At 39.2% G+C, this 12,446-nt stretch overlaps 1 protein-coding gene across 5 annotated transcripts in view; it reads right to left on the reverse strand.

Annotated features, from left to right (window-relative positions):
- The window catches only part of GPBP1L1 (GC-rich promoter binding protein 1 like 1), a 65,445-nt gene that overhangs the window by 16,278 nt on the left and 36,721 nt on the right, over nucleotides 1-12,446 (reverse strand). The gene's annotated exons all lie outside the window — the stretch shown is intronic.

The raw sequence follows: 12,446 nt of genomic DNA on the forward strand, positions 1-12,446 counted from the left end.
GATGTATTTGAGAAGTTTAAACATCAACTAGGAGACCAATTCCACAGATAGAGAGAGAAATGAAGGTAACAGGAATAGAGGAAGAGATGAGGGGAAGGATGGGAAAGTGTTAAGAGCAATAAACTGGACTCAACAAGGTTGAGTATGACACTGGTGTTCAAGCCCAAACTTTACAATATGGTAATAGAGTAGGAAAATGGCTTTTCAGCACAATTACCCACAGAACATTAAACAAACAACAGAAAGATGCCCAGATCCACTACAAACCTTCTGAATCAGAATCTCCAGGGATGGAGCCCCAGCAGGTATATATTTTCAACCCATCAAGGTTGAGAACCACAACAATAGGATAAGCACAGATACATACTGAACAACTAACTCAATATATAAACGGACAAATTAGTGACAAAATATGAAGGACAGGTAAATACACTCCTCTGGATAGAAAAATACAGGTAAAGGGAGTCCCCACAGATAAAAGCTGTATTTTCCTGTTTTAACAGGCTTGTGTTCTTTGTTTTAATGTTTATTTCTGAGAGAGACTGAGAGACAGCATGAACGGGGAAGGTGCAGAGAGAGAGGGGGACAGAGGATCTGAAGCAGGTTCTGCCCTGAAAGCAGAGAGCCTGATATGGGGCTCAAACCCACAAACCGTGAGATAATGACTTGAGCCGAAGTTGGATGCCCAACCAACTGAGCCACCCTGGTTGCCCCTAAGCTTTTATTCTTAGTCACATTTCATTTAGGGTTTTCAGAGCTACTTTATGTGTGGTACCTTCTATTTCTCTCCATTGGTTTTTTAAAAATAGTAAAATACAACACAGATACAAAAAATTACAAAAAACAAATGGGCAAAAGCTCCAGTAATCACCAGGCAGTTCAAGCAACAGAATATCAACATCCAAACCAGAAAACGTTTTATAAGCCTCATTAAAAAAAAAAACAAACCAGGGGTGTCTGGGTGTCTCAGCTGGTTAAGTGTCTGACTCTTGATTTTGGCTCAGGTCATTATCTGAGTTACAGTGACAGATTAACTGACAGTGCAGAGCCTGTTTGGGATTCTGTCTCCCTCTCTCTCTGCCCCCCACTGCTCTCTCTCTCTCTCTCAAAAATAAATAAATAAAACCTAAAACAAACAAAAAACCATAACATAAACCCAAAAACAAACCTCCCTCCCCTCTAAAAATAACTATTATCCTGACTTATGGTGAACACCTCTTTGTTTTGCTTTTACCACCCAAGTGTATATCCCTCAAAATGATTATTTGGTCTCCAAAAAAATATCTCTTAACTCTCTTAACTTACAGGTTACTCTAAAATATCTTATACCTCTATATTTCCTATAAATTGGTGGTTGGTTCTAGAGGCTACAGAACTGCCCCCCTCCCCTATACACATCTTTATTTTGGAAAGGCAACTTCTTGCTAGCTTTGTGCACTAGGACACACATAATGTCTGATTATGCTTCTTTTTGTGAGGCTGGCAGATATGGATGCTCATAGCCTAAAACTATTAACTTACTACAAGCTGCAAAACAATGATCTTCCAGTTTTATCATTCCTTCTTTATTAGCTAGTATACTTGCATAAAATGGAATTTCCTCTCATCTATTTGGTGACTCAATGGTAAAATTCACAGGGAAAGATAGACTACATGCTTATTTCTAAGGTGAGGTATCACTGAGAACTCACGAATTTAATCAGTTAATATCCTTAGCTGATGCATGAAACATCTATATTTGGCCAGTGGGAACATCTTCAATTTGGCTACTGAATACTTTTGATACAGCTCTAGTAATCTTTAATCACTTCTCTGCTATGTAGTATGACAAAATGTTCCAAGCTTATCTTACAAATATCCTGTCCAGAAATGCTATTTCAAGACTACAATCTGGGTACTAGGGATGCTAATTGCTATGAGGTTGGTCACTGCTTTTAGGTCTTTTCCATGAGCAGAGTCTGGAAATATATACCTGTTTTCAAAGAATATATCATAACATGACCTCTCACTGATACAGATTTTTTAAAAGATTTATTTTAAGAGAGAGATTGCATACGAGGAGGGAAGAGGGGCAGAAGGAGAATCAATCTTAAGCTCAACATGGGGCTCGATCCCATGACCTTGGGATCATGACCTGAGCCAAAAACAAGAGGTGGATGCTCAACCAACCAAGCCACCCATGTGCCCTGATATTTCTAATTCATATTGAGAAACTTGAGTTTTTACCAAACATCTTATATCTATACTTCCTTTCCTCTACACCAAGAATCCTGACTTTCAAGGACACAAGGTATAGAATATCATATTCAACCACTTTATCTCGTATTACATACAACATACAACAGTTACATACAGATTACATACAACAGTAATCAGAGTAACAATCAACATGACACCACCAACATGACTAATAAAATGTTATTCTGTACAGGCTCTCCCCATTCTCCCACTAAAAAGTTATACTTTTTTGGGGCATCTGGCTGGCTCAGTCAGTGGAGTATGCAACTCTTTTTTTTAATGTTTATTATTTATTTTTAAGCAAGGGAGGGGCAGAGCGAGAGGGAGACACAGAATCCAAAGCAGGCTCCAGGCTCTGTCAGCACAGAGTCCAACGTGGGGCTTGAACTCACAGACCGTGAGATCATAACCTGAGCTGAAGTTGGACGCTTAACCGACTGAGCCACCCAGGCGCTCCATGAGCATGCAACTCTTGATCTTGGGATTGTGAGTTCAAGCCCCAAGTTGGGTACAGAGATTACTCAGAAATAAAATCTCTAATAAAAAAAGTAAGGTGGGGCGTCTGGGTGGCTCAGTCGGTTAAGCGTCCAACTTCGGCTCAGGTCATGATCTCACGACTCGTGAGTTCGAGCCCCGCGTCGGGCTCTGTGCTGACAGCTCAGAGCCTGGAGCCTGTTTCAGATTCTGTGTCTCCCTCTCTCTGGCCCTCCCCTGTTCATGCTCTGTCTCAAAAGTAAATAAACGTTAAAAAACAAAAATTAAAAAAAAAAAAAGTAAGGTATGCTTTTTCTAGACTGTTAAGAGCCCACTGCTATTACATGCTAAACTCTCTTAACTCTCATTTAGTTCTATAATCAGCCATATATTTAGTATTTACCATCTTTCTGTTTATCTTTCAGGTTTCATTGTCTGAAGCTTGTCTAGTACTTTCCTCAGGAAAATTCTTGGAAACAATATTCCAAGTTCCTACACACTAGTATTTGTGACTTTTAGAAATGAAGATTAGTTTGATAGAGTATAAAATATTTGGCTCACATTTTGAGTACTGTAATTGTTATTCCATTGACTTGTCATAAAACTTCATCAAAGTCTAATTTTCTTTGTAAGTCACTTGGACAAGCTCAAAGGGTATTTTTCTTTTTCACTTGAATCTAGCATTTTATAAGCCTATTTGGTGTTGGCTGTTCTGGCTGCCCTTTCAATTCATAGCTTCAAATCTTACTGTATTTCAGGGAATTATTCTTGAATTGTAATTTTTAGCCATTAACCTGTTCTTTTTGGATTTTCTGTGTGTGTGTGTGTGTGTGTGTGTGTGTGTGTGTGTGTGTGTATGATCCTATTATACACATATTGGATCATTTTTGGCCAAATGTGTATCATCTCTCAATTCTTCAAAAAATTTTAATGTTTGAGAGAGAGAGAGAGAGAGCGCGCGTGCATGAGCGGGGCAGGGGCAGAGAGAGAAGGAGACACAAAACCCAAAGCAGGCTCCAGGTTCTGAGCTGTCAGCAGAGCCCGATGCGGCACTTGAACCCACAAACTGCAAGATCAGGACCTGAGCCAAAGTCAGACACTCAACTGATTGAGCCACCCAGGTGCCCTTTTATTTTTTATTCACTCATTCACTCATTTAAACAATAATGATGCATTAAAAAAACTTTTTTTTTAAGCAGCTTCACACATAGCACGGAGACCAACATGGGGCTTGAACTCACAATCCTAAGATCAAGACGTGAAGCAAGATTGAGAGTGGGACACTTAACTGATTGAGCCACCCAGGCACCACCCCCCCCCTCAGTTTTTTATATTTAGTAAACTCTACCCCCAAAGTGGGGCTTGAACTTACAACCCTGAGACCAATGGTCACATGCTCTACTGACTGGGCCAACGAGATGCCTCTCAATTCTAGCTTCTTTTTTTTTTAATGTTTACTCATTTTTGAGAGAGAGAGAGAGAGAGAGAGAGAGGGAGAGAGAGAGGGAGGGAGGGAAGGAGAGGGGGAGAGAGAGGGAATCCAAAGCAGGATTCAGGCTCTGAGCCATCAGCACAGAGCTCAACATGGGGCTCAAACCCACAAACCATTGAGATCGTGACATGAGCCGAAGTTGGATGCTCAACTGACTGAACCACCTAGGCACCCCAATTTTAACTTTTGTTTATAAATTCTTATTTATTTTGAGAGAGAGAGAGAGAGAGAACGAATGAGTGCGAGCAGGGGAGGGGCAGAGAGAGGGAAAGAATCCCAAGCAGGCTCTGTGCAATGCTGTCAGTGCAGAGACCAACACAGGAACTGTGAGATCATGACCTGAGCCGAAATCAAGAGTTGGACGTTTAACCAATATAGCCACCCAGGTGCTCCTCAATTCTAACTTTTAATGTTTCTCCCTCATTTAAAAATTTTCTTCTAATTCTTAGAGAACATTGATTATTCACTTGAGTTCCTTCTCGTTTAGTCTCCTTTTGAGTATCTTTCCTTATTTCTAGCACCTTGAGTTTTTCTGGTTGAGGTTGTTCTTATGACATTTTCTTAGTATTATCTAAATTTTAAAATAGTATAGTAGTACTGCAGTACTAGTAAATTTTAAAATGGTTATCTGTTTTGTGGACATGCTGTACAGGTGTACGTTGCATTGTCTGTTAAGGATGTTATTCTAGTCTATTCTTTATCCTTGTGACCCTTAAAAAATTTTTTTTAATGTTTTTGAGAGAGAGAGCAAGCAAGCCAGGGAGGGGCAGAGAGAGAGAGAGAGAGAGAGAGAGAGAGAGAGAGAGAGAGAGAGAGAGAGAGAGAGAGAGAGAGAGAGAGAAAGAAATCCCAAGCAGGCTGCACGAAGAGCCTGATGCAGGGCTCAAACTCATGAACCATGTGATCATGACCTGAACTGAAACCAGGAGTTGGATGTCTGCACCACCCAGGCGCCACTTCTATTGATCCTTTTATGTTCATTTATGTATGATTAGTTTTGTGAATGTGAGTCAAGACTGCTTTTCTGACATCAAACTTTAGAGCTCTTTTCTGTTGTTTTCATAGTGTTAAAAAAATATGGTGGCTTATGGGGCTGCCTGAGTGGCTCAGGTGGTTGGGTATCCAACTTCAGCTCAGGTCATGATCTCACAGTTGGTGGGTTCAAGCCCTGTGTCAGGCTCTGTGCTGGCATCTTGGAGCCTGGAGCCTGCTTCCGATTCTGTATCTCTCTCTCTCTGCCCTTCCCCTGTTCACACTGTCTCTGTCTCTCAAAAATAAATAAAAATGTTTAAAAAATTTTTAAAAAGGTGGCTTAGTTTCTTTCATGTCCAGGCTATTGTCCCCACCTTCTTCCCTCCCTTTTATCTGAACCTTCTCTTTCCTTTGTCTCTATGTTTTCCATTTCTGTAGCTCAATCTGGATTCTATTTCCAAAAGCTTTGTGTTCAGTGAGGGGCTACATTCTGGAAGGGAATACTGGTTGGTTAATATAAACAATGATAGTGCCCGGTGCTAGTTATCAACTATTGCCTTAGTCCCAAAGTCATCCTTTCTGCCTACTCTTTGTAAATGTGTCTGAGCACTTAAAATTTTTCCCTTTGCCAGCTGTCAGGTTAAGTTTTGTCAGTAGAGCAAGAGAGACTTCTGCTTCTTACTCCGGTGTGCTTACTCAGCAGGCTCCTGCAGCACCCAGTTCCTGCTAAGCCAGGTTCTAAAGTGCAAATGAGCTTTGACTTGAGTGATTTTACAGCAGAGTGACATCTGAACAGCTTTACCAGGTACTTAAGAGGGCAGATTTCCAACATGTTCTCTGGAGAAGCACCTGAACAACTGTTCTGTCATTCAGTAAACCACAGCTAAGCCCTTCCTCACAAGGTCTGGTGGTGATGGGGGAATGGGGATACTCTTCCTTGAGTACTCTATCTTAGCCCTAGGGTTAATGGCTATTCCCTACATCTGCTACTTTGATACTCTTCAGCGTTCTCTTTATTGTTAGTCAACTGCTCATTTCCCCAATCCTGTACTTTCCCTGTTGAAACTATTGTGTGGCTTTTCTCTCCTAACTGATCCAACCAGACCCTTTATCCCTCATTCCAGACTTCTGTATTGACTGACTAGTTTTGTAAAACCACTCCTAATTTTCAGCTGTTCTCCAATTAACGCTCTAAGCCATGTAGAAACAACTGCTGCCTGCCTCTTTTGGGGGCTGTCAGATATCCTATGCTTCCTCCAATTTTTTTCCTGCACAAATGCTGCCACCACCCAGGTATTATAGTTTTGTGGTTTGTTCCTGTTTAACACCTCACTTTGTTTTGCTGTAGATAATGCCCATGGATTTTTTTCTGGTTCTTCGATTCCAGTTGCTCTGTATTCTTTCTTACTATTTTGAAATAATTTCAGAGTTACAACAAAGTTGCAAAAATAATTCAAAGAATTTCTTTATATTCTGCACAGATGTCTAGATTCTCATGTCACCATTTTACATTTGTTCCAACATTCTAATTATTTTTTCTTGAACCATTTGTAAGCTGAAGGACTTGATACCATTTACCCATAAATACTTTATTATGTGTTTCCTCAAAAACACATTCTTTATATAATCACAATGCAATTATAAAGACTGGGCATGGGGCGCCTGGGTGGCTTGGTCAGTTAAGCGTCTGACTTCGACTCAGGTCATGATCTCGCGGTCCGTGAGTTCGAGCCCCGCGTTGGGCTCTGTGCTGACAGCTCAGAGCCTGGAGCCTGTTTCAGATTCTGTGTCTCCCTCTCTCTGTGACCCTCCCCTGTTCATGCTCTGTCTCTCTCTGTCTCAAAAATAAATAAACGTTAAAAAAAAAAAAAAAAAAAAGACTGGGCAATTAACATCAACAAATACTACTATCTGATCTATAACACTTATTCAAATTATAATACTGATTAGTTTCATAGCAAAACAAAATTTTTAAAATGTACATTGTTTTTCTCTCATCCAGTATCCAATCTGGGATTACATGCTTTTTTTTTTTTTTTTTTTTTTGCATAGGCTCCATGCCCAATGTGAGGCTCGAACTCATGACCCATAGATCAAGAGTCTCACTGACTAAGCAAGCCAGGCACCCTGAACGTGTTTCCTTTAGTTGTCTTATCTCTTTAGTTTTCTTTAACCTGGAACTTTTCTTTCATGACATTTTTAAAAAGTAGACGCTACTTCTTTTGTAGAATCTTTTGTAATTCTTTAGTAGAACTTCAATTTGAGTGTGTGTGGTATTTCCTTATGATTAGATTCAGGCTATGCATTTCTGGAAGGAGTTCACAAAGGTGAGGTTGCATTCTCAATGCATCACATCAGAAGGCTTATTATATTTATTTCTCCCATGACTGGTGATGTTAATCTATTTTTTAAGTTTATTTATTTTGAGAGAGAGGGAAGGAAAGAGAGAGAGCACGCACATGCGGGGGTAGGGGCAGAAAGAGGGAGAGAATCCCAATCAGGCTCCATGTTGTCATTGCAGAGTCTGACATGGCTTGATCCCACGAACCATGAGATCATGACCCGAACCAAAATTAAAAGTTGGATGCTTAACTGACTGAGCCACCCAGGCGCCCATCTATTTTTTTAATAAAATAAAATATAGAGTGAAATACACATATACCAAGTATACCATTCTATGAGTTTTGAAAAATGCTCATAACTCCTCAACCTCTATAAAAATAAAAACTACCTTCTACAACAAGAAAGTTCCTTTTGCCCTCTGCAGTCAATCCCCACTTCACACAAGCAACCACTGTTTGGATTTTCTTTCCCACCATAGATTACTTGCTTATTCTAGAATAGGCACATAAATAGAACCAAATGGTATGTACCATTTTGTGTAATGGTACACTGAAACTCATCATGTTGTTTTATCAGTCACTCCTTTTTATTAACAAATATGTAATTCATTACATGATTACACCACAACTTTTCTATTCTTGGGTCAACAGATATTTAAACTGTTTCCAGTTTGGTGCTATTATGAATAAAATTAAAATAAATGAACATTTACCTTCGTTTCTCTTGAGTATCTATAAATAATATCTAGAAGTGCTGGGTCATAATGTAGTTTTACAAGAAACTACCATAGCTTTTCCCAAAATGGTTAGACTACTTCATGTTCCTGTAATGTATGAGAGTTCCAAATGCTCTAAAATGTGACCGAATTTAGTGTTTTCAGACTTATAAATTTTAGCCATTCTGGAGCGTGGGTAGCAAATATCTCACAATGGTCTTAATTTGAATTTCCACATTTCCCTTGCAACTAATGACAATGATTATTTTCTCCATGTGCCTACTGGACATTTGAGTATCCTCCTTTGCGAAGTTATCTGTTCAAATCTTGCTCATTTTTTTCTTTTCAAATTTTTATTTAAATTCTAATTAGTTAACATACTGTGCAATATTGGATTCACAAGAAGAATTCAGTGATTCATCGCTTACATACAACACCCAGTGCTCATCATAACAAGTGCCCTCCTTAATACCCATCACTCATCTAGCCCATTTCACACCCACCTCCATCAATCCTGTTTGTTTTCTATCTTTAAGAGTCTCTTATGGCTTGTTTCTCCCTCTTCCCTACCCCCTTGCATATGTTCATCTGTTTTGTTTCTTAAAATCCACAGGTAAATAAAATCCTATGGTATCTTTCTCTGACTTATTTTGCTTAGCATAATACTCTAGCTGCATCCATCTCACTGCAAATGACAAGGTTTCATTCTTTTTGATGGCTGAGTAATACTCTATTATATACGTACACCACATCTTTATCCATCCATTAGTCGACAGACACATGGGCTCTTTGCCATAGTTTGGCTATTGTTGATAATGCTGCTATAAACATTGGGGTGCATGTCCCCCTTTGAATCTGTATTTTTGTATCCTTTGGGTAAATACCTAGTAGCATAATTGTTGGGTCATAAGGTAGTTCTATTTTTAGTTTTTTGAGGAACCTCCATACTGTTCTCCAGAGTGGCTGCACCAGTCACAAACTGCAAGATCATGACCTGGGTGGCTGTGTCGGTTAAGCATCCGACTTCGTCTCAGGTCATGATCTCACAGTCCGTGAGTTCAAGCCCCGTGTCGGGCTCTGTGCTGACAGCGCAGAGCCTGGAGCCTGCTTCAGATTCTGTGTCCCCCCTCTCTCTGCTCCTCCCCTGTTTGTGCTCTGTCTCTGTCTTTCAAAAATGAATAAACATTAAAAAAAAAAAAAAAAGACGTCTACGTCTGCATCATGTCTGCAGAGGAGGAGGAGAAAATGTGGATGAATCCTTCACTTCAAATGAGATTAGGGAGATGTGTAAAATGTGGCAAACAGTGCAAACTTTGTAGAAAAGCACCACCTCAATAAAGCTGTAGCAGTGTGAGCGACGAATCTGCTTAACAACAATCCAATATCACATTTCTGTAAAATCCTCAAAAGGAGGCAAAAGCAAGTGCCATTGGATAGGTTCCTCGTTAAAACTGCATGAAAAGAAAACGATTCCATTGAACCAATAGACAGCAGTGATTCCATTAGTGATAGTGAAAGTCATCAAATAACCCTCCTCCTCTCTTGTTTCCCTCATACCAACCACAAAGGTTTTCAAAGGTAAGTGCCAATTATTTTTCTTTATATTTTGTATTTTATTTTGTTATTTTGTATTATGTTACAGTATTGCAATCATTTTTATATGAATATTTTTGGGTTGTGGGATGAATTATCTGAGTTTCCAATATTTCTTACACGGAAATTCGCTGTGATATACAACTGCTTTGGATTACAAGCATGTTTCCAGAATGAATTATTCTCACAAACCATATATATATTTACTGTATATATAAAATATTGTCTTTTTATTATTAAGTTGTAAGAGTTATTCATATTATATATACAGGTCCCTTTTCATATATGTTTTGCAAATATTTTCTCAGTCTGTGAGATAAGCAGATGTTTTACATTTTGATGAAATTTGATTCATCAATGTTTTTCTTTATGGTTATTGTTTCCTATGTCCAAAGAAATCTTTTTCTACCCTCTAAGCCATAAAGATATTCCCCCAAGTTTTCTTCTAGAACCTTTACAGTTTTAGGCCATACATTTGGGTCTATAATTCCTCCCAAATTCATTTTTTTGTATGCTGTGAGAAAAAGGGGGAGACGGGGAGAGGGAGGGAGGGGGCGGGAGGAAGGGAGGGAGAGGGGGAGGGAGGGAGGGGGAGAGGGGGAGAGAGAGAGAGAGAGAGAGAGAGAGAGAGTGTGTGTGTGTGTGTATGTATATATAGTTCTTTCTCCACATTTCTTTCTCTGTTGGTCTGCTTTAGCATCTTTGTTGAAAATCAAATGAATGTATAAATGGAAGTTTATTTCTAAGCTCTCTATTCTGCTCCACTATTGGACTATCCTTATAATAATGTAACATTATCTTTTTTTTCCTCTTAATTTTAGAGAGAGACAGCACAAAGCAGGGCAGAGAGGCAGGGGGAGACAGAGGGAGAGGGAGAGACAGAGAGAGAGACAGAGAGAGAGAGAGAGAGAGAGAGAGAGAGAGAGAGTGTCAGTCTCAAGCATGCTCCATGCTTAGCATGGAGCCTGACTTGGTACACCTGAGCTGAAATCAAGAGTTGGGACACTCAACTGACTGAGCCACACAGGTACCCCCATCATTATCTTGATTATCAAAGCTTTACACTAAGCTTCAAGTTAGGTAGTATAAGTCCTCCAATTCTTTTTCAAGATTAATTTGGATATTCTAGAGTCTTTAAGAAAAATTTTTAGAATAATTTTGTCCATTTCTATAAGAAAGCATACTGACTGATAATTGTGCAGCACCTGTAGAAATGATGTCCTAACAATGTTGGGTCTTCTAATTCAAAGCCTCCCATTCACATTTTTCTTTCTGTTGTCAATTCACTTCCCACTGGGGATGCCACAGAACTGAAATAGTCCTTCTTATCAAACCATACCAATGAGGAGTATAGAACCTAGTTTAAAAGGTATTCATAAAAAAAAAAAAATACTCTTAAGCAACTTCCACTTTACCCCACATTTCTTGTTTGCTGCAATCTCTTTTTTACCAAAGCAAGCAAAAACAAAATTAATAAAGAGACCCAAATAAACTTCTTTACTATATGCTCTGCTGGCTATGGTCATAATGTAAGACATACTTCTAAATAAACATTCAAGTCATATATAAATTACAATTTTATAGTGGGTTAGTTTAATTATGTGGAGGGGTTCCTGGGTGGCTCAGTCAGTTAAGCATTCAACTTTTGATTTCAGCTCAGGTCATAATCTCATGGTAGTGGGATTGAGCCCCGTATTGGTCTCCACACTGAGCTTGGGATTCTTTCTCTGCCCTCTCCCCTGCTAGCTCTCTCTCTCTCTAAATAAGCATTAAAAAAAGCGGTTTTTAATTATGTGGAATAAAATACAAAAAGAAATACTTTATAATAGGAATACATTAAAGTTAAAAAAAAAAATTATTTTGAGAGAGAGCAGGAATGGGGGAGGGGCAGACAGAGAGGGAGAGAGAGAGAATCCCAAGTGCAGATAGTGCAGAGCTTCATGCAGGGCTCAAACCCATGAACCATGAGATCATGACCTGAGCTGAAACCAAGAGCTGGACACTTAACCAAATGAGACACCCAGGTGCCCCAAAGTTTTTTGTCATTGCTAGTTTGATGAGGACTTTAACCAAGTTCCCAAAGCATGATGAGCAACAGAGGTTTTTATTAATCTTTCCCACTAGTCTTTCTTATATTTGCTAAATTTATTGAATAAATAGTGAAAGTTATCATTTATGTCATAAGTCTGCACCACTTAATATTTAGAACATTCTGGACAAATATTCAATACGTCAGGGAAGTATAAACCTTTCACAAATAAAGTTTTGAAGAACAGGTGCCTGGGGTAGGAATTCACATTAAAAAATAACATTTAAAGGATCCCAGAATGGGGCCTCTGGGTGGCTCAGTAGATTTAAGCATCTGACTCTTGATTTTGGCTCAGGTCATGATCTCATGGTTCCTGAGATGGAGTCTTGCATCCAGCTCTGTGCTGATAGCACAGAGCCTGTTTGGGATTCTTTCTCTCCTTCTCTCTCTGCCCCTCCCCTGCCTGCCCACGTGCTCTCTCTCTCAAAAATAAATAAACATTAAAAAGAAATCTAGAAAAACTAAGATAAAATGACCCCAGAACATTTGCTAGACTTGGGAAAAGAGGAGAGGACACCTAAATTTGACTC

Source organism: Prionailurus bengalensis, chromosome C1 (genome assembly GCF_016509475.1).
Source record: "Prionailurus bengalensis isolate Pbe53 chromosome C1, Fcat_Pben_1.1_paternal_pri, whole genome shotgun sequence".
Classification (NCBI taxonomy): domain Eukaryota; kingdom Metazoa; phylum Chordata; class Mammalia; order Carnivora; family Felidae; genus Prionailurus; species Prionailurus bengalensis.